Genomic DNA, 21,499 nt, shown 5'->3' with positions numbered 1-21,499 from the left:
GGTTTGTTTTCTCTTTTAAAAATAAATCATGCTGGCTGGGTGCGGTGGCTCACGCCTGTAATCCCAGCACTTTGGGAGGCCGACGTGGGCGGATCACGAGGTCAGGAGATGGAGACTATCCTGGCTAACATGGAGAAACCCCGTCTCTACTAAAAATACAAAAAAAACAGCTGGGCGTGGTGGCATGTGCCTGTAGTCCCAGCTACTCAGGAGGCTGAGGCAGGAGAATTGCTTCAACCTGGGAGGCAGAGGTTGCAGTAAGCCTAGATTGCACCACTGCACTCCAACCTGGGCAACAGAGAGAGACTCCATCTCAAAAATTAAATAAATAAATAAAATAAATAAAAATCAATCAATCAATAAAAAAATAAATTATGCTGTTATTCATCTCTAGGCATGAGACTTCCTTTATATTTTTGTATACTTGGGATATAAGACCAAGAAAATAAATTAAGGTATTAAAGAATTTTGTTTTAAATCTTTGATTTTTGCACTTAAATCCTTTTCAGAAAAGTATGTACTTGTTATCAGGGTAGTACTGTGATTAACGAGGAGTTAGAATCTTTAATCAGACCACATGAGTTAAAGCCCCAGTTTCCCTTCAGCTAACTGCCTGCCTGGGCAAATTTTTAATTGCTCTGTGTTTCTTTATTTATGTTTGTAAAATGATGCAAATAAAATACCTACTTCATAAGGATGTTGTGAATATTTAATGAAGTAAAAGAATTTACATAAATATGCTGTATGCCAAAGATTTAATAACTGATAAATATCAGTATAAATATGAGTGTGCTGGCCGGGCGTAGTGGCTCACGCTTGTAAAGCCAGCATTTTGGGAGGCCGAGGCGGGCGGATCACGAGGTCAGGAGATCGAGACCACGGTGAAACCCCGTCTCTACTAAAAATACAAAAAAATTAGCCGGGCGTGGTGGCGGGCGCCTGTAGTCCCAGCTACTCGGAGAGGCTGAGGCAGGAGAATGGCATGAACCCGGGAGGCGGAGCTTGCAGTGAGCCGATAGATTGTGCCACTGCACTCCAGCCTGGGCGACAGAGCAAGACTCTGTCTCAAAAAAAAAAAAAAAAAAAAAAAAAAAATATGAGTGTGCTGTACTAACAACATACTATTGTGAAGAATAATTTGTACATTTTATGAAATGTTTACTAGTATCTGAAGTAAAAATTATATTTTTAGTTTATGTTTCCTTTAATTACTATTTATTTTTATATAAGCATTAACTATATATTTTATAAATCAGAAAGCCATAACTGTTTCATTGACATAAAGGAATATTTGTATTATTATTAATTTTTATTAACTCTAATTACCAAGATATTTAGCTGTTTTTATACAATGCTTTTTGCAAATGTTCCTCCTATTTTACAATTTTTCATTTTGTTTTTATTTGAAGATACAGATTTTAAAATTTGCAACGCAATAAAATGTTTGGATTCTAACTTTGGTGACTTCTCCCATTGGAATTATGTTTAGCATGTGTTTCTTTATCTTAGAAAATATTAGTCTAAAAATTTCCTTTCAGTTAAGCCATTTTACTTTTGAAACTAAACACATCAGGAATTTATTTTGGTCTAAGTTATGATATTATTTATGCCCCCTCATTAATTCCAAGAGCTACTCAGCAGAAATTCCAGAGTATTGAAGAAAAAGAAGTTGTTATTGGAAAATGATTATAGTGTCTCTCTTGCCAGTAGCTCTTATTAATTTGTCTTATTGTTGTTTGTTCCAAACTGAAGAGCTGAGCCACCAGTGTTTCTCTGTTAAGTATAATATTTGCTACTGGATTTCAGAATAACAGACGCTTTTTACCACGTGAAAAATACCCTTCTATTTTGGATTTCTCAGCATTTTAATGAGGAATAGTTATTAAACTTTATTAAATTTCTTTCTCATGTTGTTAGAAATGTCCATTTCTTTCTCCAGTATCTTTTTAAAGGGCCATGAACAATTGAGAAAAATATACAAAACAAACAGTCCAGGTAATTGCAGATTCTGTACTTTTTAGACTTCTATATCATAGTTGTACATATTTGGGGGAACATGTGATATTTTAATACATGTATAAAATTTGTAATGATTAAATCAGGGTAATTGGGATTTTTGGCACCTCAAACATTTATCTTTTCTTTGTACTGGGAACATTACAATTATTCCCTTCCAGCTATTTTAAAATATGCAATACATTAATGATAACTATAATTTCTCTACTGTTGCACATTCTGTATTATTAAGTAAGGTTTTGAATCTAATATCTTAGATGTTAGGCTTGGATCATGTTCTTTCTCATACTAAGCTAAATTCTCCCTCTTGATTTTTTCTATGCAACAATGTAAAGAAGTGATAATCATAATGATGTTGAGGGTTAATAGAATGATGACAATGACAATGACTATAGGTAACACTTACTGTTTACTATACATTACTTCATGTGCTAAACTTCTCATGCTTTATTTTATTTAATGTTCTTATTGAGAAACAGAGAAGTTAAGAAATATAATAAACACCGAGCACCTAAATGGAGATGGGGTGAGAGAACAGACATTTGGAATGTGGAGTGAAGTCACTCACCATTATTTCTTGGTAAGACTTGCTTCTGTATATTTTCCCATCAATGACATCATTTAAAAGGTTTTGTTGGCCGGGTGCGGTGGCTCATGCCTGTAATCCCAGCACTTTGGGAGGCCACAGCGGGTGGATTGCCTGAGGTCAGGAGTTTGAGACCAGCCTGGCCAACATGGTGAATCCTCGTCTCTACTAAAAATATAAAAATTAGCTGGGTGTGGTGGTGGGTGCCTGTAATCCCAGCTACTTGGGAGACTGAGGCAGGAGCATCACTCAAACCTGGGAGGCAGAGGTTGCAGTGAGCCGAGACCACACCATTGCACTCCAGAGCAAGACTCTGTCTAAAAAAAAAAAAAGATTTTGTTTTTTCCTGATTTCTGTGTCTCAAAAAAGACTTAAGATATCACCTTTAGAATACTTTTATATTCAACATTGTATGAATAGTTAAAATTTTTATTGGGATTTTCAAAGAGAAAGATAATGGCATGTAAGGGGAAATAAGCGAAAATGAGATGCCCTGGTTATTTTTAGTGTTCTAGAAAGTTCTGTTCAAATAGATAATTGTAGTTTGTTTCTCAGGTTAGTGAAGCTTCTGCATCCCAGAATTCTAGCAACAATAGGGTTTAATATTTCTTTGATACTGTTTGTACTATTTTCCATCAGAAGATAGAGCATATGGTTACTAGTTTTTTACAGTGTTTATAAACTTTTCCTCATAATTGATGTAATCGGGGTAAAGTCTCTCTGGATTTGGGTATATTTCTTCATCCATATTTAGTTTATGTTCCTGTTGCTATATTTTCTTTCTTTTGTTTCTGTGATATGCATTTTAATAGGATGGGAGACAGAAATCTACAAAATTCCCTGGTCACATAACCCAGAAATCTAGTTTACTATTTAACTATAAAGTGCTGTTGGATTTATTGAGTCTCACATGTAGGATTGTTTGCACAGATTTGATCATTTTTTTACTGTATTAATCAGTTAAAGCAAATGTCTATCTGGTACAATGTCCAAAAATAACAGATAATTGAAGATTAACACACATAAAATAATTTTAGTGCTGCTGGTATTAGATGAGTCCACAAGACATCTTAATGGATTATAATTTTACTTGTACATAGAAATAAGCAGCTCACTAATTGCTTTCTGGTCATGAAAATGTTAACATATCTCAAATAGTTGACCATTGGTGACTTGAAAATAACACTTAGTTGAAATATTTACAGATATGAAGAAATAGGCATAGCCAATTTTGTAAGATGTGAAAAGATATAAAGTCAGATGTAAAAAAAAATGTAGAACAGTAGTAGCAACTTAAAAACTGAGTGAAAACAGGAAGTTCACTTACTTTCCCACCTGAAACAATCTAAAGAAAAGGGAAATATAAAAAACAACTTTTTTTTTTTTTTTTTTTTTTTTGAGATGGAGTTTTGCTCTTATTGCCCAGGCTGGAGTGCAATGACACAATTTTGGCTCACCTCAACCTCCGCCTTCCAGGTTCCAGCAATTCTCCTGTGTCAGCCTCTCAAGTAGCTAGAATTACAGGTGCCCACAACCACACCCAGCTAATTTTTGTATTTTTAGTAGGGGCGGGTTTCACTATGTTGGCCAGGCTTGTCTTGAACTCCCAACCTCAGGTGATCCACCTGCCTCGGCCCCCCAAAGTTTGGGATTACAGGAGTGAGCCACCGCATCCGGCCTAAAACTACTATTTTTAAGACACTGAATATCAGGTGATTACAGAAAGTAATTCTTGAAATAGCCTATTATTCATCTCAGTTGACTGCATTGCGAAAGTTTCCAGGCTGTAGAACAGGAAGCGGGAAGCATGGCGGAGCCTACAGAATACCTGACTTGAGGGGACAGAGTCTGGGGAGATCAAGGATGCACTAGAGGGTTCAGGGTATAGTAACAGGGACGATGCGTTTAGAGACAGAGCTTTGAGATCTGTAGAGTTCCCTTCAATAATTCAACAGAGTAATGATATCCACATGTGGGTAAGAAAACTAGCTAAGAGTGAGAAAGAATCAACTGAAAGAATTAGAGGCAACAGTGCCCTAGACAAAACAGGCCCAGAACTAGTGTCTGTTTACACAAGCCATGCTGGAAAAAATAAATAAATAAATCATTGATGGGATATTGGGTAGAGTACTCAGATATGTCCTGCAGCAGTAGTGGGAATAATCAGCCTTAGGCTAAGTATTTCTCAGAGTCCAACTGACAAACCACAAAAAGCAAGATTCGAAAGAATTAAACCATTTTCAAGTATCTTGACAGCACATCGGAACAAAGCTGAAGAAGTTTTATAAGAATACAAAAGTCTTCAACGCTCAACTAGGTAAAATTCAGAGTCTGACATCCATTAAAAATTATTGGAATACCAAAAGGAGGAAAACACAATTCATAGCGAGGGAAAAACAAGCAATCAATAAAAATGAATACAGACCCGGCATAGATATTAGAATTACCAGTAAAGAAAATTAACAGATCCTTTACCAAATAATGGCTGCAGCTGGCAAGTAAGTGCATGAAAAGATATTCAACGTCATTAGTCACCGGGGAAATATGAATGAAAGCCATAATGAGATATCACTATACATCTACTAGAATGGCTAAAATTAAAATTACTGACTACACCGAATGCTAGTGAGGATGTGATAGAGCCGGTATTCTCATACACTGCTGATGGGCATGTAAAAGTGTACAAGAACTTTCAAAAACAGTTTGGCAGTTTCTTTAAAAATTTAAATATAAACCTAACACATGATTCAGGCATTTCACTCCTTATTGGTAAACAATAATATCAATTACAGCTTTCTACTAATAAAGCTTCTGTGAACATTTGTACATAAGTCTTCATATGGACATATGCTTTAATTCTCTTGGGTGAAACTTTTAACTCTAAAAGAGCACAAAGCTTGTCCATCTTATCCACTACCCCAACTTAGTGCTTAGCACAGTGTGTGTCCATGGTAGAAGTTAAAACATTCATTGACTAAAATAATATGATGTATTAGAGACTTCGTCTTGTCAACAGTTCAGTGAATGAACAAATTATGGCTATATCACTACCATGGAATATTGCTTCACAGTAAAAGAGAAGTGTTAAGTGACTTTCGCAGCAAGATAGATAAATCTCAAGATAATTATGTTAAGTAGAAGAAGTCAGACCATAAAGAGTACATACAGTTTGATTCCATGCATATAAAATTCTAGCCAATTAAAAGCAAGCCTGCCATTAATAACGACAGAAGCAGATCAGTGATTACCTGGGGAGTCAGAGGGTCAGTAGGGTGGGAGGGAGAAGTAACAGAGGCATGTCAGGAAAGCTTTGGGGGTAATAAATATGTTCACTATCTTGATTGTGGTGAGTTCACAGGTATATATGTACATCAACACTCATCAAATTGTACACTCTAAATATGTGCCATTTATTATGGGTCAATTACATCTTAATATACGTGTTTATCACACCCTCCTCCCCCAAATAAAGTAATAACTGTCAGCTGTTAGGATCTTATTCTAGCAACAAGATTGTATTGGAGATACGCAACTGTCTGTTCCATACTTTCCTCTCATTTGCTGTTTTATCTTCTTTGGACTGTTCTTTAGCTATTGGTCCCTCTTAGAATTCTCTATCTCCCTGCTCTCTATATGTGACCTCCTTATGTGAATTCCTTATACTTTAATGTCTTCAAAACACCAAATATATTTCTATAATTTACATACATTTCCATAGCTCCTGATCTAAATACAACTATAACTTGGAAATGTTTCTTACCCTGTTTTTTCTCCTGTTACTTGAGACAGAAAGAAATTCTGTTCGTAATGGAGAATGTTCTTCGTGCATTCCGTGGTTGCTTTTCACCTGCACCTAAAACACACAGCATCTTTCTCTGATCTTCACTGTGAGAGTTTGGTGAAGAAACTATGAGAGAGTCGGACCTAAGATCCCAGGAGTTTGGTTTCCACTCAGCCTCCATCAGTTCATCAACATTACTATCTAAGTGCTACTACCAGTAACTGGTTCTGGCAGTTTTTGCTTCAAGCAAGCTTATCTTGACTGTGGTTCTCTGTATTTGCCTGTCTCAAAATTTTGGAGTGGTGATTTTTCCTGTGACCTCAATTTTGAAATCTAAAATAAGGTGTTGATTTTCAGCTTGTTCAGCGTTTTTTCTTGTGAGGATGAAAGTGACTGCTTCAAAGTTTTTCCATGTCAGAGCTAAAACTATGTGTCATTTTGTTGTATCCATATAAGAAGGTATTACTCAGTGATAAAAAAAAAAAAAAGAGTAAACTCTCAAGGCACGAGAAGACATGGAGGAACCTAAAATGCATGTTGCTTTGTGAAAGAAGCCAGCCAAAATGGGTACATACTGTGTGATTCCAACTACATGGCATTTTTAAAAGCCAAAACTGTAAATAGTAAAAAGTGCAGTGGTTGACAAAATTCAGGGGAAAGACAGAAGAAATGAAGGGGTGAGGCACAAGAGATTCTTAGGGTGATGAAACTATTCTTTATGATACTGTAATGGTGAAAACATGACAGCATACACTTGTCAAAATCCACACAACTCTACAACACAAAGAGCATTAATGTAAACTATGAACTTTAGTTGATAATGTGTTTGTTCACTAGTTATAACAAAGGCACCACATTGATGCAAAACGTTAACAAGAAGGGAAACTGTGTGTTTGTCAGGAGGTGGCTATGGGAACTCACTATACTAATTGCTCAATTTTCTGAAAAAATCTAAAGCTATTCCAAAAATAGTCTATTAATTTAAAATATACCAATCAGGAAAAATGATTGAGGAATTTTCTTGCACTAGGATCACTGCAAAAATCATTTTATTTTTATGGAAGAAAAATAAACAGTTATAACATAAATTTGAAATTAAAACATACCAGTTGAAATGACATAATAATACAAAGTACCTAGAAAACTTTCTAGTAAAGGATGTATAAGATTTTATGCAGGAAATTATAAAACTTTATTGAAATATATATACTAACACATAAATAGAAAGATAGGCCTTATTCATATATCGAAATAATCAATTTCGCAAGGAAATGATTTCCTCCAGAATGATTTATATATTCAGTATAATTTAATAAAGGTTTTAAAAATGATAGAGAATATAAATAATCAAAATAACCATGTGTCTTAGTTCATTTGTGTTGCTATAAAGGAATACTTGAGGCTGGTAATTTGTGATTCACGATTCTGCAGGCTGTGCAGGAGGCACAGCACCAGCATCTGCTTCTGGTAAGGGGCTCAAGAAGCTTCCACTCATGGCAGAAGGAGAAGGGGAGCCAGCATATGCAGATCACATGGCGAGACAGGGAGCAAGAGTTAGAGAGGAGGTGCCAGACTCTTTGTAACAACCAGCTCTTGAGGAAACTCTTGCAGGAACTAACAGATCGATGATGGCACCAAACCATTCATGATGGATCCACTCCCATGACCCGAACACCTCCCACCAGGCCCCACCTCCAACACCAGAGATCAGATTTCAGCATAAGGCTTGGTGGAGCCAAACAAACCAAATCCGAACCATAGTACCATGAATAACACATTTCCTAACAAGTTTTCAGTACTTGTTATAAAACTATAGTACTTAAGACCTATATTAAGCTAGTTTTAGATACTTAGACCAATGGATCAGAATAGCACAGAGACAGACCTACATAAACATGGGCACTTGATATCATAGAGGTGATTTTACAGATCACTGGAGTAAAATTGAATTTGAGAATTGGTATGAGAATATTTGTTATCCATATGGAAAGATGAAACAACTCTAAATAATAATGTGACTGTTTATTGAAAAATCAATGTTATTTACATTAAATTTCTAAATGTAAAAGCTAAAACTGTAAATATTTTAAAAATTCATGTAGAATATCTTATATTGGTATAGAAAGCAAACAAAAAGACATAAATCATAAAAGAAAATATTGATAACAAATATATTACAGTTACAAAATTTTAATCCAAAAAATAAAGATACTGGACATTGGCTGGGTACAGTGGTACATGCTTGTAATGCCAGCGCTTAGGAAGGCCAAGACGGGTAGGTGACGAGCCCAGGAGTTCAAGACCAGCCTGGGCAACATGGCAAAACCCCATCTTTACAAAAACTGCAAAACTTAGCTGGGCAAGGTGGCATGCACCTGTGGTTCCAGCTCCTCCTGGGGCTGAAGGTGAGAGGATCGTTTGAGCCCAGGAGGTCGAGGCTTCAGTGAGCTAAGCCCAGATTGTGCCACTGCATTCCAGCCTGAGTGACAGAGCAAGAACCTGTCTCCAAAAAAAAAAAGAGTAAGAAAAGATACTGGACATTGAGACACAAACTGGGAGAATGTATTTTCAACATACAAACTCAGGAAATAATTAGCATTTAGATTACATGAAGTAAATATAATCAATGAACAAGAATAAAAAATAAAACAAACAATGGGCAAAAGAGTTAAGAGAAATTTCAGAGAATAGGAGAAACTAATAGATAATGAAGTAGCCCATGGAGAAAACATGCTAGTTATAATTACTAATAGAATAAATTAATTGGAAACCATTCAAAGATACATCTTCACAACTAGCAGATTGTCAAGAACTACAGTCTGACAATATCATGATTTGGTGAGGTTTGATGAAGTGGAATCTCCCATGTACTCAGGGATATGTAAACAGTAGTAAATGCCTCAACTAGTTTGCAAAATATTTTGGCATCACCTAGTAATCTTGAAATGCACCTACTCTGTCCAACAATAATTACAATTCTGAGTATAACCGTAGAAATTCCTGGCATATGCATGCTGGGAGATATGTATAAGACAGTAGCATTCTTTATAACAGAAAAGAAAAAAGCAGAAGTTATTCCAATTCTCTGAAATGGTAGGATGAAAAAAGGAATTACAGCATATTCTTTAAATGAAAACATATATTGCAATGAAAATAAATGCAATACAGCTATAGTCATTGAGAGAATTTCTAAAATATAACACTAAGGTAAATAAGCAAGTTACAGAAAAATATATGCTATATAATTCTACTTATAAAAGTACAGAAACAGTAAAAAATAAGCTTTCATTTACGTATATGCACTTAAGAGATATAAGTAAAAGCAGAGGATGATTAACACAATATTCAGCACAGTGGCTGCCTGTAGAGGGGCGTGAGTAGTGTGCAATTACAGAGGAGAGAATAGGGGATTTCTGCTATTGGTATAACATTCTATTTCTTGGCATAGGTAATGGGGTACAGAGTTATTTGCTTTATCCATTTTTCCAAATACACATATATGTATTTACATACTCACATGTAGGATATATTTAAATCTGAAGAAAAAGAAAAATTAATTAAAACTGTAAATACTAACCATATATTTTTCTCTTGAAAACTTAGAACTTTTAGAAAACTATGCTTTTTTATAGCATTTTAAAAGTTATTACTTTTCACCTAAAAAATACATCCATTTATGTTGGTGTATTCCTTAATTCCCCAAATCCCCTTTGTAATTTGTAGATAAGATATCTAGAAGATTTCATCAGCATTCACATTTTATAACACTATCTATATGCTGATAACTCAAAAATCTATCTCTACAGCTCAGGTTGATATATTGTGGTCCGAATTATTATTTATAGAGTCTTAGTGAGTATCTTAACCTTAAATTTTAAGGGTTTGAAAAGTATGATTGTACTAAGAAAAATATTTTAGATTTCCTAGAGATGAAAATTTTGCCAAAGAGTAGAAAAAAGTAGGCAGTTGAAGAATCTGAGGCCCCAGAATCAGAGGGTGATTTTAGATTGAGATAGTGAGGCAGCTAGAGGAATGAAAGGCTGGGCTTAGAGTGAAATGATGGAGCTTACATGCTATGAGATGGAAAATTCCTGGGCAGTAATATACTTCAATCCATTTTTATCATGATTACTTGAAGAGTATAAATAATTTGAAAATTTTGGAGAAGAAACAGGTAAGAAATTTATTGTTCCAAGTCACCAGAGAGTATAAAATAAAGGGGCAATGGTATACCAGACACCTACATAAAACAAACCAAAACATTGTGGTGACTAATGCAATAAAGTTTGATAAAGAAAGTTATAGCAAAGTTGCACAAATATCAATAAAACCCAGACTTTTATGTGTGGAAGAATGTGGTAGGAAGAATTCTAAGATGATCCCCATCATCTCCGCTTCCCTATATTATGCCTATAATAATGGCAAAAGGGATTTTACTGATGCAAGTAAGTCTCCTAATCAGCTGACTTTGAGTTAATCAAAAGGAACATTATGTAGGTGGGTGTGACCTTTTTTATATGAGCTAGCTAGATTTAGAAGTCAGAAGCTGGGAAGTCAGAAAAATCCAAAGCATTCAGATAATTATAATTATTTTAGTTCTTTTTATAATCTTATGATGATGTAACATTTTATTAGTAGTTTTAGCAAATGCAGAAGAAAAGCAAATTATATAATGGGGCAAATATTGGAAAAGAAAATATAAAAATATCTCACTGTTCTGCTGAGAGCGTGTACCTAGAAAACTAGTTAGAATGGCTAAAATTAATAAGTAAACATTGTGTGTTGGCTGAAAAAAATGCAAATATATAAATACTAACTTTTTCTACTTTAGAAAAGTAACAGACGGCCCGGGGCCCGAGGGCGGGGACCGGCGGCGCTGGAGGAGCGAGGCAGCTGTACTAGGACTGGGGACCGGTGTGACGTGGTTTTCTAGGAAAAGTAACACCTAGATAAGAATTTAGTGAAAGGCAAAAAACCGGAAGGTGGAGCCAAGATGGCCGAATAGGAACAGCTCCGGTCTCCAGCTCCCAACCCCAGCGACACAGAAGACGGGTGATTTCTGCATTTCTGCTTGAGGTACCGGTTTCATCTCACTAGGGAGTGCCTAACAGTGGGTTCAGGACAGTCGGTGAAGCGCACTGTGCGCGAGCCGAAGCAGGGCGATGCATTGCCTCACTCGGGAAGCGCAAGGGGTCAGGGAGTTCCCTTTCCTAGTCAAAGAAAGGGAAAACAGACGGCACCTGGAATATCGGGTCAGTCCCGTCCTAATACTGTGCTTTTCCAACGGGCCTGGAAAACGGCACACTAGGAGATTGTGTCCCGCACCTGGCTCGGAGGGTCCTATGCCCACGGAGTCTCACTGATTGCTAGCACAGCAGTCTGAGATCACGCTGCAAGGCGGCAACGAGGCTGGGGGAGGGGCGCCCGCCATTGCCCAGGCTTGCTTAGGTAAACAAAGCAGCCAGGAAGCTCGAACTGGGTGGAGCCCACCACAGCTCAAGGAGGCCTGCCTGCCTCTGTAGGCTCCACCTCTGGGGGCAGGGCACAGACAACCAAAAACTCAGCGAGAACCTCCACAGCCTTAAATGTCCCTGTCTGACTGACAGCTTTGAAGAGAGTAGTGGTTCTCCCAGCACGCAGCTGGAGATCTGAGAACGGACAGACTGCCTCCTAAAGTGGGTCCCTCACCCCTGAGCAGCCTAACTGGGAGGCACCCCCCCAGTAGGGACAGACTGACACCTCATTCAACCGGGTACTCCTCTGAGACAAAACTTTCAGAGGAACTATCAGACAGCTGAATTTGTGGTCTCACGAAAATCCGCTGTTCTGCAGCCACTGGTGCTGACACCCAGCCAAACAGGGTCTGGAGTGGACCTCTAGTAAACTCCAACAGACCTGCAGCTGAGGGTCTTGTCTGGTAGAAGGAAAATTAACAAACAGAAAGGACATCCACACCAAAAACCCATCTGTACATCACCATCATCGAAGACAAAAAGTAGACAAAACCATAAAGATGGGGAAAAAACAGACCAAAAAAACTGGAAACTCTAAAAAACAGAGCACCTCTCCTACTCCAAAGGAACGCAGTTCCTCACCAGCAACGGAACAAAGCTGGATGGAGGATGATTTTGATGAGTTGAGAGAAGAAGGCTTCAGACGATCAAACTACTCTGAGCTACGAGAGGAAATTCAAAACAATAGCAAAGAAGTTAAAAACTTTGAAAAAAAATTAGAAGAATGGATAACTAGAATAACCAATGGAGAGAAGGGCTTAAAGGAGATGATGGAGCTGAAAGCCAAGTTTCGAGAACTACGTGAAGAATACAGAAGCCTCAGTAGCAGATGCGATCAACTGGAAGAAAGGGTATCGCTGATAGAAGATGAAATGAATGAAATGAAGAGAGAAGGGAAGTTTAGAGAAAAAAGAATAAAAAGAAATGAACAAAGCCTCCAAGAAATTTGGGACTATGTGAAAAGACCAAACCTACGTCTGATTGGTGTACCTGAAAATGATGGGGAGAATGGAACCAAGTTGGAAAACACTCTGCAAGATATTATCCAGGAGAACTTCCCCAATCTAGCAAGGCAGGCCAGTATTCAGATTCAGGAAATACAGAGAATGCCACAAAGATACTCCTCGAGAAGGGCAACTCCAAGACACATAATTGTCAGATTCACCAAAGTTGAAATGAAGGAAAAAATGTTAAGGGCAGCCAGAGAGAAAGGTCGGGTTACCCACAAAGGGAAGCCCATCAGACTAACAGCTGATCTCTCAGCAGAAACTCTACAAGCCAGAAGAGAGTGGGGGCCGATATTCAACATTCTTAAAGAAAAGAATTTTCAACCCAGAATTTCCTATCCCGCCAAACTAAGCTTCATAAGTGAAGGAGAAATAAAATACTTTACAGACAAGCAAACGCTGAGTGATTTTGTCACCACCAGGCCTGCCCTAAAAGAGCTCCTGAAGGAAGCACTAAACATGGAAAGGAACAACCGGTACCAGCCCCTGCAAAAACATGCCAAATTGTAAAGACCATCAGGGCTAGGAAGAAACTATAGCAGCTAAAGAGCAAAATAACCAACTAACATCATAATGACAGGATCAGATTCACACATAACAATATTCACGTTAAATGTAAATGGGCTAAATGCTCCAATCAAAAGACACAGACTGGCAAACTGGATAAGGAGTCAGGACCCATCAGTGTGCTGTATTCAGGAAACCCATCTCACGTGCAGAGACACACATAGACTCAAAATAAAGGGATGGAGGAAGATCTATCAAGCAACTGGAAAACAAAAAAGGCAGGGGTTGCAATCCTAGTCTCTGATAAAATAGACTTTAAACCAACAAAGATCAAAAGAGACAAAGAAGGCCATTACATAATGGTAAAGGGATCAATTCAACAAGAAGAGCTAACTATCCTAAATATATATGCACCCAACACAGGAGCACCCAGATTCATAAAGCAAGTCCTCAGTGACCTACAAAGGGACTTAAACTCCCACACAATAATAATGGGAGATTTTAACACCCCACTGTCAGCATTAGACAGATCAACGAGACAGAAAGTTAACAAGGATATCCAGGAATTGAACTCAGCTCTACATAAAGTGGACCTAATAGACATCTACAGAACTCTCCACCCCAAATCAACAGAATATACATTTTTTTCAGCACCACACCACACCTATTCCAAAATTGACCACATAGTTGGAAGTAAAGCTCTTCTCAGCAAATGTAAAAGAACAGAGATTATAACAAACTGTCTCTCAGACCACAGTGCAATCAAACTAGAACTCAGGATTAAGAAACTCAGTCAAAACCGCTCAACTACATGGAAACTGAACAACCTGCTCCTGAATGACTATTGGGTACATAATGAAATGAAGGCAGAAATAAAGATGTTCTTTGAAACCAACGAGAACAAAGACACAACATACCAGAATCTCTGGGACACGTTCAAAGCAGTGTGTAGAGGGAAATTTATAGCACTAAATGCCCACAAGAGAAAGCAGGAAAGATCCAAAATTGACACCCTAACATCACAATTAAAAGAACTAGAAAAGCAAGAGCAAACACATTCAAAAGCTAGCAGAAGGCTAGAAATAACTAAAATCAGAGCAGAACTGAAGGAAATAGAGACACAAAAAACCCTTCAAAAAATTAATGAATCCAGGAGCTGGTTTTTTGAAAAGATCAACAAAATTGATGGACCTCTAGCAAGACTAATAAAGAAGAAAAGAGAGAAGAATCAAATAGATGCAATAAAAAACGAAAAAGGGGATATCACCACAGATCCCACAGAAATACAATCTACCATCAGAGAATACTACAAACACCTCTATGCAAATAAACTAGAAAATCTAGAAGAAATGGATAAATTCCTCGACAAATACACCCTCCCAAGACTAAATCAGGAAGAAGTTGAATCCCTGAATAGACCAAAAACAGGTTCTGAAATTGTGGCAATAATCAATAGCTTACCAACCAAAAAGAGTCCAGGACCTGATAGATTCACAGCTGAATTCTACCAGAGGTACAAGGAGGAACTGGTACCATTCCTTCTGAAACTATTCCAATCGATAGAAAAAGAGGGAATCCTCCCTAACACATTTTACGAAGCCAGCATCGTCCTGATACCAAAACCTGGCAGAGACATAACCAAAAAAGAGAATTTCAGACCAATATCCTTGATGAACATTGATGCAAAAATCCTCAATAAAATACTGGCAAACCGAATCCAGCAGCACATCAAAAAGCTTATCCACCATGATCAAGTGGGCTTCATCCCTGGGATGCAAGGCTGGTTCAACATACGCAAATCAATAAATGTAATCCAGCATATAAACAGAACCAAAGACAAAAACCACATGATTATCTCAATAGAGGCAGAAAAGGCCTTTGACAAAATTCAACAACCCTTCATGCTAAAAACTCTCAATAAATTAGGTATTGATGGGACGTATCTCAAAATAATAAGAGCTATCTACAACAAACCCACAGCCAATATCATACTGAATGGGCAAAAACTGGAAGCATTCCCTCTGAAAACTGGCACAAGACAGGGATGCCCTCTCTCACTGCTCCTATTCAACATAGTGCTGGAAGTTCTGGCCAGAGCAATCAGGCAGGAGAAGGAAATAAAGGGTATTCAATTAGGAAAAGAGGAAGTCAAATTGTCCCTATTTGCAGATGACATGATTGTATATCTAGAAAACCCCATTGTCTCAGCCCAAAATCTCCTTAAGCTGATTAGCAACTTCAGCAAAGTCTCAGGATACAAAATCAATGTACAAAAATCACAAGCATTCTTGTACACCAATCACAGACAAACAGAGAGCCAAAGCACGAGTGAACTCCCATTCACAATTGCTTCAAAGAGAATAAAATACCTAGGAATCCAACTTACAAGGGATGTGAAGGACCTCTTCAAGGAGAACTACAAACCACTGCTCAATGAAATAAAAGAGGATACAAACAAATGGAAGAACATTCCATGCTCATGGGTTGGAAGAATCAATATCGTGAAAATGGCCATACTGCCCAAGGTAATTTATCGATTCAATGCCATCCCCATCAAGCTACCAATGACTTTCTTCACAGAATTGGAAAAAACTACTTTAAAGTTCATATGGAACCAAAAAAGAGCCCGCATCGCCAGGTCAATCCTAAGCCAAAAGAACAAAGCTGGAGGCATCACACTACCTGACTTTAAACTATACTACAAGGCTACAGTAACCAAAACAGCATGGTACTGGTACCACAACAGAGACATAGATCAATGGAACAGAACAGAGCCCTCAGAAATGATGCCGCATAGCTACAACTATCTGATCTTTGACAAACCTGACAAAAACAAGAAATGGGGAAAGGATTCCCTATTTAATAAATGGTGCTGGGAAAACCGGCTAGCCATATGTAGAAAGCTGCAACTGGATCCCTTCCTTGCACCTTATACAAAAATTAATTCAAGATGGATTAAAGACTTATATGTTAGACCTAAAACCATTAAAATCCTACAAGAAAACCTAGGCAATACCATTCAGGACATAGGCGTGGGCAAGGACTTCATGTGTAAAACACCAAAAGCAATGGCAACAAAAGCCAAAATCGACAAGTGGGATCTCAATAAACTAAAGAGCTTCTGCACAGCAAAAGAAACTATCATCAGAGTGAACAGGCAACCTACACAATGGGAGAAAATTTTTGCAACCTACTCATCTGACAAAGGGCTAATATCCAGAATCTACAATGAACTCAAACAAATTTACAAGAAAAAAACAAACAACCCCATCAAAAAGTGGGCAGAGGACATGAACAGACACTTCTCAAAGAAGACATTTATGCAGCCAAAAAACACATGAAGAAATGCTCCTCATCACTGGCCATCAGAGAAATGCAAATCAAAACCACAGTGAGATACCATCTCACACCAGTTAGAATGGCCATCATTAAAAAATCAGGAAACAACAGGTGCTGGAGAGGATGTGGAGAAATAGGAACACTTTTACACTGTTGGTGGGACTGTAAACTAGTTCAACCATTGTGGAAGTCAGTGTGGCGATTCCTCAGGGATCTCGAACTAGAAATACCATTTGACCCAGCCATCCCATTACTGGGTATATACCCAAAGGACTATAAATCATGCTGCTATAAAGACACATGCACACGTATGTTTATTGCGGCACTATTCACAATAGCAAAGAGTTGGAACCAACCCAAATGTCCAACAACGATAGACTGGATTAAGAAAATGTGGCACATATACACCATGGAATACTATGCAGCCATAAAAAATGATGAGTTCATGTCCTTTGTAGGGACATGGATGAAACTGGAAAACATCATTCTCAGTAAACTATCGCAAGGACAAAAAACCAAACACCGCATGTTCTCACTCATAGGTGGGAATTGAACAATGAGAACTCATGGACACAGGAAGGGGAACATCACGCTCCTGGGACTGTTGTGGGGTGGGGGGAGGGGGGAGGGACAGCATTAGGAGATACACCTAATGCTAAATGACGAGTTAATGGGTGCAGGAAATCAACATGGCACATGGATACATATGTAACAAACCTGCACATTGTGCACATGTACCCTAAAACCCTAAAGTATAATTAAAAAAAAAAAAAAAAAAAAAAGAAAAGTAACAGACAAGAAAACATAAGAAAGTATGTTAATAATAGCAACAAAAGCTATTTGCAACAAATGTAACAGTAAAAGTATCAGAATATTGAACTAAATACAAGATCTTGTAATCAGCCATTTTGAAAAGACAGATCACCTACAATAGGGATTGATAAATACTCTGTAAAAAGATATATATTTTAGACTTAGCAGGTTTTATATGGTTTCTGTCACGTATACTTCTTTGTTATTTTGTACAACCCCTTAAAAATGTGAAAGATATTCTTAGCTCATGAGCTGTACATAAGTGAAACAGGCAAGATTTGGACCACAGGTCATTTGCCAAACCTTGACCTACTCTATAATGACATTGAGAATGGCATCAGACATTTCTTCAATATTAATGAAAGCAAGACGCCAGGGGAACAGTATCTAAAAACAGCTGACAGTGTGAAAGTATCAATATATAATTTTGCTTCAAGAGAAACTATTATTCAAGAAAAATGACCAAATAAAAGCTATTTTTATACACATCCAACTAGGAAAGTAATCCTAGAGGAACAGTAGAAGTTGTAAGAAGTGATGCACTACAATAAAATGGTCACCAAAAAAGCAAAAATCATGTAAACCCAAACACTATTTATGTACCATAGTTATTATTGTGCTAAATACAAAATTAAAATTAAAGATAAAACTAAGGTTGCCGAATTTAGTATTAAAAGTATAGGGTAGGCTGCTCTGTCTATGGAGTAGACATTCTTTTGTTTCTTTACTACTCTAGTAAACTTGCTTTCACTTAAAAAAGTAAATAAATAAAAATAAAAATATAGGGCACTCTGTTAGACTGCAATCTTTGGAAAACAACACAAATTTTTAGTATAAATATGTGCCAAATACTGCCCTGGTCTACATTATATTATAAAATTATATGTTGCTTATCTGAAATTCAAATTTAACTGTTAGGCCTGTATTTTTCTAGCAACTCTGGACAAAACTAAAATACCTGGAAACATTTTGAGCCCATAAATCTAAATAATTTTACTGTGTGAGTATGCAGATTCAGATATAGTTAATATTTAAATTATAATAATGCTAAAATTTTATAGTCAATTACCAAAACAATAGAAATGCCATTCTTTGGGAAGGCTAACCAAATAGACAAGTCTGTTGAGATAATTCAAGAAATAGGCAGAATGAAAGTGGAATAAAGGGAAAATTATTAAACAAAGATACTGAACTCTCTAAATTTGGGATGGAAAGCAAGAAAGAAGGAAAAAACATAAAAACAGAAAAAACATGTAAGTAAAAATAAAAGGTGATTAAAAAGTACAAATATATTAATTATCAGGCAATGTGTAAATGAAATCAACTGACTATCAAAAGTCAGAAATTTGAGACTGAATGTTAAAAACCAGCTATGTGGACTTTAAAAAAAATTAAGGTCAAATGCACTGAAAATGCTGAAAGAGAATGAAAAAAGATGTGTTAGAAGAATAGTACACAATGAAGATGGTGTAGCTGTATCAATAACAGACAATATAGACTTAAAGAAGAATAAAATGAGATGGACAAAGTCACTTTATAGTTATAAAAATCTAATTAGCAGAACATAAATGATAATTTTAAATATTTAATTACTCAACAAAATAGCTTGCAATACTGATGGATTTACAAGAAAATTAAACAAATTCACTGCACATCATAAAAATTGAAAACACTTGGCCAGGTGCAGTGGCTCACACCTGTAATTCCAGCACTTTGGGAGGCCGAGGTGGTTGGATCACCTGAGGCTGGGAGTTCAAGACCAGCCTGACCAACATGGAGAAGCCCCATCTCTACTAAAAATACAAAATTAGCCGGGTGTAGTGGCTCATGCCTGTAATCCCAGCTACTCAGGAGGCTGGGGCAGGAGAATTGCTTGAACCTGGGAGGCGGAGGTTGTAGTGAGCTGGGATTGCTCCATTGCACTCCAGCCTGGGCAACAAGAGCAAAACTCTGTCTCAAAAAAAAAAAAAAAAAAAAAAAAAAAAATTCAAAACACTTTTCTGAATTACTGATGGACCAAGCAGATTTTTTGGTACCATATGTTTATTGCACATTTAGGTTTTCTACCCTGTTGATTTTTTTTAAAAATCAGTTTCATTTTAGATATAGGGAGTACATATGCAGGTTTGTTACATGAGTATATTGCATCCAGGTAGTGAGCATAGTACCCAATAGTTAGTTTTTCAATTCACCCCCTTCTCCCTCCCTCCCATCTCTAGTAGCCTATGGTCTCTTTTGTTCCCATGTTTATACGTCCACGCGTGCTCAATGTTTAGCTCCTGCTTATAAGTGACAGCATGCAGTATTCGGTTTTCTGTTGCTGTTTTGGTTCACTTAGGATAATGGCCTCCAGCTCCATCCACGTTGCTGCAAAGGTCCTGATTTCATTCTTTGTTATGGCTGTGTAGTGTACCATGGTGTACATGTACCACATTTTTTTTAAAATCCAGGCGAACACTGTTTGACACCGAGGTTGATTCTATGTCTTTGTTATTGTGAATAGTGTGGTGATGAACATACAAGTGCATGTGTCTTTCTGGTATAATGATCTATTTTCCGTTGGGTATATACCCAGTAATGGTGTCACTGGGTGGAATGGTAGCTCTGTTTTCAGCTCTTTCAGAAAGCTCCAAACTGCTTTCCACAGTGGCTAATTTACATTCCCACCAACAGTGTGTAAGCATTCCCTTTTCTCCACAGTCTCACCAGACTGTCAGCACGTCTGTGTGAAGAGACCACCAACAGGCTTTGTGTGAGCAACCAGGCTGTGTATTTCACCTGGGTGCAGGCGGGCTGAGTCCGAAAAGACAGCAGTGAAGGGAGACAGGGGTGGGGCCGTTTTATAGGATTTGGGTAGGTAGTGGAAAATTACATACAGTCAAAGGGGGTTGTTCTCTGGTGGGCAGGGGTGGGGGTCACAAGGTGTTCATTGGAGGATCTTTTAGCCAGGATGAGCCAGGAGAAGGAATTTCACAAGGTAATGTCATCAGTTAAGGCAGGAACAGGCCATTTTCACTTCTTTTGTGATTCTTCAGTTACCTCAGGCCATCTGGATGTATATGTGTAGGTCACAGGGGATATGATGGCTTAGCTTGGGCTCAGAGGCCTGACATTATCCTTCTTTAGCAAACAATTGCTGGCTTTGCATTTCTCTTTCCTCCAAAATCGCCAAGGCCTCGACTTACCCACTGCCAAAAAAGGAAGACTGTACATTTTTAAATGAAGAGTGTTGTTTTTACCTAAATCAAGCTGGCCTGGTGTATGACAACATAAAAAAACTCAAGGATAGAGCCCCAAAACTCACCAACCAAGCGAGTAATTATGCTGACCCCTCTTGGGAACTCTCTAATTGGATGTCCTGGGTCCTCCCAATTCTTAGTCCTTTAATACCTGTTTTTCTCCTTCTCTTATTCAGATCTTGTGTCTTCCGTTTATTTTCTCAATTCATACAAAACCATATCCAGGCCATTACATACAATAAATGTTCCTTCTAACAACCCCACAACATCACCCCTTACCCCAAAATCTTTCTTCAGCTTAATCTCTCCCACTCTAGGTTCCCACGCCACCCCTAATCCCTCTTGAAGCAGCCCTGAGAAACATCACCCATTATCTCTCCATAACACCCTACAAAATTTTCGCTGCCCCAACAGTTCAACACTATTTTATTTATTTTTCTTATTCATATAAGCAGGTAGGAATGTCAGGCCCCTGAGCCCAAGCTAAGCCATCATATCCCCTGTGACCTGCATGTATACATCCAGATGGCCTGAAGTAACTGAAGAATCACAAAAGAAGTGAAAATGGCCTGTTCCTGCCTTAACTGATGACATTACCTTGTGAAATTTTTTCTCCTGGCTCAGAAGCTCCCCCACTGAGCACCTTGTGACCCCAGCCCCTGCCCACCAGAGAACAACCCCCTTGACTGTAAATTTCC

General features: G+C 37.7%; 1 long non-coding RNA gene across 1 annotated transcript in view; it reads right to left on the bottom strand.

The window, feature by feature from the left end:
- LOC134733177 (uncharacterized) overlaps positions 1-21,499 on the bottom strand; it is a 594,472-nt gene that overhangs the window by 242,370 nt on the left and 330,603 nt on the right. The window lies entirely within an intron of this gene.

The sequence above is a fragment of the Symphalangus syndactylus genome, chromosome 17 (genome assembly GCF_028878055.3).
Source record: "Symphalangus syndactylus isolate Jambi chromosome 17, NHGRI_mSymSyn1-v2.1_pri, whole genome shotgun sequence".
Taxonomy (NCBI): domain Eukaryota; kingdom Metazoa; phylum Chordata; class Mammalia; order Primates; family Hylobatidae; genus Symphalangus; species Symphalangus syndactylus.
The sequence above is the reverse complement of the archived record's forward strand: the minus strand, read 5'-3'. Positions and strand labels throughout refer to the sequence as shown.